The sequence below is a fragment of the Lutra lutra genome, chromosome 11 (assembly GCF_902655055.1).
Source record: "Lutra lutra chromosome 11, mLutLut1.2, whole genome shotgun sequence".
Lineage (NCBI taxonomy): Eukaryota > Metazoa > Chordata > Mammalia > Carnivora > Mustelidae > Lutra > Lutra lutra.
Window position 1 is genome coordinate 27216436 of NC_062288.1, and position 6886 is coordinate 27223321.

Consider the following 6886-nt stretch of genomic DNA (forward strand, 5'->3'; position numbering starts at 1 on the left):
ATTCACTTTATTTATTAAATAGATTCATTTTTTCCTCTAACAACACTTTAAATTTCAGCATTAACTTTTGGATAAATATTTGCCTCAAATGTGGAAATAGACCCATGGCAATTCACTATGACTACTGGAATCTCAAAACCCAACTTTACAATAAATTATTGAAAACAGAAGTTTTGATGAATAAATCGTGCATTCCTATCATGTTCACAGGTGCTGGTAAAAATCATCGCAGAGCATGAAGTCGTAAGGTATGACCTTACATATTTTCAACAAATGCTGCTTCAACAGCAGCAGGCCGCCAGAATTTTGATAGCTCCTGCTCTTTCCCTGGACAGGAGGATAGAAAAAACAGGTTTGTGCCTTTGTAAATGTCTATCTAACGTAAACAAAATCTCAGGAAGCAGATTCCTCATAGTGAGAAAGTAAAGGTTGAATGTTCAAAGCTTCTTGTAATGCTCATTCATGGCTAGCGTCCTTTCAAGAACTTTAAACATAATGAACACTGGGGACATGAACCCCGGGGGCTTGGCTAATCAACATGAAGTTGAATGTAGATGGAGACTGACAGTGTTCCAAGAATATACTCTGAGCTGACTGACACAAATTTGACTCTGGGAATAAATCAAAATTGTCCTTTAAGCCTATTATTACTAAAAAACTAGAAAAGTAAAGGGAACGGAAAATAAACTTTATCCAGTCTTGGGGTCAATAAAGGTATCTCAGGGCACCTGGGTGGCTCAGTGGGTGAAGCCTCTGCCTTCAGTTCAGTCATGATCTCAGGGTCCTGGGATCGAGCCCCACGTCGGGCTCTCTGTTCAGCAGGGAGCCTGCTTCCCCCTCTCTCTGCCTGCCTCTCCTCCTACTTGGGATCTCTCTGTGTCAAATAAATAAATAAAATCTTAAAAAAAATAAATAAAGGTATCTGAACATGCAGGTGAAAAAGGACTTGGAATCTGGAAGCCTTAGGTAAATGAATAGTCAGGCAGTGTCATCAGATCTTTCCATTTAAAGGTGCCCAGTTTGTAACAAGGAAGTAAAATGTTTAAAAGCAGTGAAGAAGAAGGATTCGTTCTAACTAGAGTAAATTCTGCCATCAGCCAAGAAGTTTGCCTTCAAAATACAGGTTTGCATAAAGTAAAAGTTTGCTTTCTAGCAAGGTTAGTAAGTGCCGGACCTGTTGCAGCCTTCCCCTGTTCCAGCGGTTTGGTGGCTGGAGTTAAATCCATCCCGGCTGTGGTTTGGCGCCATCTGGTGGAAGTTAGAATCTGGCTTTAGAAGCATGCGGCCGGATGCAGAGGATTTGTAGAGGGCGATTTCTGGAACCTCCCAGTTAGCAGGTACCGATTTTTTTCCTCGTCAAGAGCAGCGTGAAGAGAATCTGACCCATGAGAATATTGAAAATGAGGCAATCCACTCTCTCTCTTGATCCCAATATGAAGGTTGGGAAGGGTATAGCCACCAATCCCCAATCACCCTATATCCAAATTGGTGTTAACTATACCATTTAACTGACCTTATGCTGTGCATTAACTCCTGTTTCAACCTTAATTCTGGAGGCTAATGCTGAAATCACTCACTCCTGTAAAAGCGGTTGTATTTTTTTCTTCTTTTCTAAGCTGACCCTCCTTCCAGTTTCCAACGTCCCTAACATGGGGTTATTTTGAAGTTTCTCCCTTTAGAGAATTTCAGAATCTTTTTACCATTCTTTGCTGTTGGTGGGAATGATAGCTTGGATTTAGCTTTTTTTTTTTTTTTTAAGATCTTTATTTGAGAATGAGTGAGCACAAGCAAGGGAGAAGGGGCAGAGGGAGAGGGAGAAGCTGACTCCCTGCTGAGCAGGGAGCCCAGACACGAGTCTCAGTCCCAGGACTCTGACATCATGACCTGAGCCACCAGGTGCCTCCGCTTTGTTTTTTTATTCTATTTTATAGTCTTCCAATAATAACTGAATCTTTTAGGTATGTATTTCTTTGACCTTTCATAGAGGTTTAGAGAAGGAGAAGTAAATGTATTTGCTACGTAGTCACCTTGATAGGGAGTTTGTGTTCTTTTTTTTTTTTTTTAATATTTTATTTATTTATTTGACAGAGAACACAAGTAGGCAGAGAGGCAGGCAGAGAGAGAGGAGGAAGCAGGCTCCCCGCTGAGCAGAGAGCCCGATGCGGGGCTCTATCCCAGGACCTTGAGATCATGACCTGAGCCGAAGGCAGTGGCTTTAACCCACTGAGCCACCCAGGTGCCCCTGTGTTCTTTTTTAATAGGTGAATTTATTAATCTCCATTATGTTTCAAGAGCCACTCACTATTTCCTGCTCTGTTTGGATTGTAACTGTGTTGCTTCAAATTTCTTATGTTAAAGTTCTAACCACCAATATGATATTATTTAGAAATAGGGTCTTTGAGATATAATTAGATTGAATGAGGTCATGAGGGTAGGGGCTTTATCATAGGATTAGTGTCCTTAAAAGAAGAGACACTACAGTACCCCCCTCCACACTGACATGGAAGACTAAGCATGAAGGCAGCTGTCCAAAGCCAAGAAGAAGGCTATTACTAGAAAAATCTCCAGCCATGCTGGTACCTTGATCTTACACTTCCCATCTGCCAGGACTGTGAGAAATATCTGTCTATAGTTTAAGCCTTTCATTCTATAGTATTCTGTTACAACAGCCCAAGCTAATACACACTTCATGCATTCTTGGTTTTTTGTTTTTTTTTTTAAAGATTTTATTGATTTATTTGACAGAAACTGAGAAAGAGAACACAAGCAGGGGGAGCAGCAGGGAAAGGGAGAAGCAGACTCCCTCCCTGCTGAGCAGGAGGCCTGATGTGGGGCTGGATCCCAGGACCCTGGGATCAGGACCTGAGCCGAAGTTAGAATGTTTAATTGACTGGTAGCACTTCCTTATTTACAAAGTGCTTCCATAAGCTATCAGTTAAGTCCCCAACAGCCTTGAAACCCAGATATTTTAATTTACCATTTTACAGAGAAGAGAAATCAGGCTTTAAATCATTTATCCAAATGAGAAAAATTGGTAGGTAATGGAGTCAAGATTCAAGCCAGAATCTGATTCTAAATAGCACTGTGCCACCCTATTTCCTCATTGGGGAGATCAGTGATGTACTGTGTTGTTTTCCCCGCCCCCTTATGCTCTCATTGAATGGCTTCTTGCATATCAGGTTAGACTCCTTCTAGGGTGACACAAAATCTACCATACACATGTTTCTCTCAAGCCATTTACAAAAAGCCAGTTCTACTTTCAAAAAGACTCTCCCTAAACATGCAAGAAACCCCAGACTGCTCTGCTTCCCACTGTCCCTCTTCTTTCAAAGCAGGAAGTCTATGAGTTATGGAAAAGTTGCCAAAATCGCTACTGGGGAGAGATGATGGCAGGTATCCTAAGAAACTGAAGCCAGGTTAGTACAACAGTCTGATTGCTAGATTAGCTTTTTAACTCCAGAAAGGCCCAAACAACTCTAGAGATTGAGGACAGAGACCAAGGGAGGCAGTCTGGGGACGAAAAGGGGTGCAGGCTTTGATGAACGGGGTTCATGTCTTGCCCTCCTCTGACGAACTGAGTAACCTTGCTCAATTCTGCTGTTGGATTAGAGTCTAGGTTTTATCTGCAAAATAACCTGTTGCATGTGGCACAGAGTGGACGGGGAGGGGCCTACAATGCTACAAAATATAAAAAGCACTCAATTCAGTGTCCAGAGCATCGATGGTATTCTATAATATTATGTCCAATTATATACAAGACAATTCATCTGAAACTAATTAAATCTCTGCACCCATTTATAATTCTGTCATCTAAAATTATTCTGGACTATGATTTTTTTAAAAGGTGTTTTAGGGGTGCCTGGCTGACTCAGTCGGCCGAGCATGAAACCTGATCTCTGGGTTATGGGTTCGAGTCCCACATGTGGCAGAGAGTTCACCTAAAAATAAAAAAAATCTTAAAAAGCTATATTTTAATGTTACTGGCATAGTGATGTAAATAATGTCGAACTATATGCTTTGACTTGAGAAACCCATGCCTGCTCTGAACAAATTAATCCATTGAGTAACTATTTACAGAGCATTTATTTCTGCTCAGGGCTGGGGAAAAACACAAGTATCTTTTTGGTCCTCATAGAGTTTATATTTTATTTACACTTCCACTTAATGGTCCACATAAAACGCGGATGCACTTTTTAGAAAATCTGGCCATTTGTAAGTCAGAATTTACTTTTAACTTTGGTATAAACTTGCCTTGACAACTCTCACTCCCACGAGTAAAACAAGGCAAGAGATATGTTTGGCAGAGCAACTATTTATGTCCTGTCTTCTGTGTTGCCAGGGTGATGGTAGCAATAATGAAAACATTGGAGGTGGTTGTTTTATTGGCAAGGATCCTGACTTTCACTTCCAAATGAAAGGACTGTAAAAAGCAAATTGTAGGCTGGGGTGTAGGCAGTGGACCGGCCATGCCTGGACATCGACTAGATGAATGGATTATTGGTGATTAACCAAATGTGGGTGCCGTGTAATACTCATAGGCAGTATTTTTGTAATAATATTTTAAAACATGAATATTTGTGATCACCTCAAATATTTGGGTTTTGTTTTTGTTTTGTTTTGTTTTGAAAAGCTAAAACCATATCTTTGTATGCTTTCCAATGTTAGTTATGTTTTTTACCCACATTTCTCTACCTATCTCTTCTTTCAGAAACAACTCAAAAGGTACGCTGTGCTTTTGATCTCTCTTTTAACTAAGCATTGAAGTGTTACCACAGTCCAAGTTCAGCTTCTAAAGAATTTTTTAAACATACTGATTATGTACTTTAAAGGGAATAAATTTATGTAGCAATACAGAAAAGAGAAAGTCATCTGTTAGGTCAGCTGGATTTTGTGTCTTACTTGAAAGCATCACATTTATGCAGATTCGTGGACTGCGGGTCAACTGCTGACTTTTCCCTCCCTCACCAACTTCACGAAATCCATCTCTTAAATTCAAGTCAGCGAGGACATTGACACCGAATGAAACACAACAAGAACAAAACTTCCTTGTGAGGTGTTGTGAGTTGACCCTAACAAACTTCATGTCCTCCTCCCCATTGTTGGGGGAGACATAGACGGTGTGTGGAGACAGAGATGGAGATAAACCAAGACTACATTTCTTCAATTTCTGTGGTGCTAGTTGGTTTTTTTTTTTTTTTTTTTAGTTTCAAGTGTACTTTATTTGTGCTACCATGAGTAGTAAGAATAGCTTAGATGACAAGTTGGTTTTGATACAATTCTGTGTTATGGCAACTACAATGGTTACTGATGTTTTCACTACTTTGTGGTGACTCCACCAACTGGGGACAGGTTCCATTCTATTCCAATCTGTGTGATATTAAACATCCTCACAACAACACTATAAGTTTTTCTGCTGGCTGGTGCTGCATTAGCATATTTGTCGAGAAAATCCAGTGAGTATTTTATGTGGCTCTGTCTTGCCATAATTTGCTCAGTGCTTCTATTCTTGAGATCCTTAGTATATTTCTGGCCGAGGGAAACATCACGAAGGTGTGATAGGATTGCATTTGATTGCAGCTGCCAGTGTACTGCATTGCAAGAAGCCCTGGTAGGAACTCAAATGCTCTTCTCAGAAACTTCTAGATTCAGCTTGTATAATCAGTTTATTGTAAAGGATACATTTCAGGAAAAGCCAAATGGAAGAGATGCACAAAATAAAGAATGGGGGTGGGGGGAGCTTCCACGCCCTCTCTGGGGGGCACCTCATCCTCCTAGTACATCAACGTTTTCACTAACTTGGAAGCTCCACTGCTGGATTTCTTGCTACTTACTAGGTTTTGTCAATTATATGCCATGATGTGATATTCGAAAAGTGGGAATAATAAGGAGATATTTTATATGTTTGACCTGTTTGGTTTCTGTTGGTAATTAGTCATACTGACGTGGATTTCTTTTCTGCACCAGTTTTAACACTCGTCTGCAGAGTTTTAGTGTCTATTTTCTAGCTTCGTGGGTTTCGAGAAACATTTTAGAGCCAGCTCTAGAGGCCCAATATGGAGCTCACTTCTCCAACTCTTTCAGCAATGTTAAAATTACCTAATCCTCTGTTAAGTTACTTTCTGCTCAAAACACTGAAACTAGTTTTGGTTTTCTATACTAACGTGGTCTGATATATGTCTCATATCCTTCTCTTCTCAAAACTTAACCTAACCACTCTTTATGGGAAATTATCCAAATAATTAGCATCACATTGAAAGGGATGTATTATGATGAATTCCTCACAATTGAGATGTATCTTTTATTTTTCCATAGAATCTGTTCTCTTCTTTCCCAAATTCACTTACAATCCAGGATAGGTAGCACACATAAGTTTCCTTTTATTTCTCTCCCCTTCAATTTGTTTATTGCCCTCTACCTTTCTTCAAATTCTCATTCCAATCCTACACTTACATGATAAACCTCCTCTGATCATTTAACCAGAATTAATCTTTTTCTTTCATAGCTAAACTAATCTAGCACTGTATTTCTTTTAGAGCATGGGAACCTTTCCAAGACTTGAACAGTGATTATTCTATCCTCCAGCTTGCATCATCTATTTACCCAAAATTTATCAAAGACTTAACTAATGAGCAAAGTCACTGAGGTAGGCACTGGAAATATGAAAATACAGTCCTTGTCTTAATGAACTTTACGTCTTACTATGCTAGATGATCATTAAACAAATAGACCCAAAATAAATATGTAAGTGTCAACTCTGGTAAGTTCTACAAAGAAGAGCATTGTGTGCCTATTTGAGAGAGTTTATGTGGTTTGAGAGTGAGGGAAAGCGGAGCATCACTGGCCGTGATAATAAAGGATGCTCTGACGCCCAATGGAGTGAGGAAGA

General features: G+C 39.8%; 1 pseudogene; it reads right to left on the bottom strand.

The window, feature by feature from the left end:
• Window positions 1-5301: 5301 nt before the first annotated feature.
• On the bottom strand, window positions 5302-5543 carry LOC125080470 (cytochrome c oxidase subunit 7B2, mitochondrial-like; annotated as a pseudogene).
• Between the last annotated feature and the right edge of the window lie 1343 nt (window positions 5544-6886).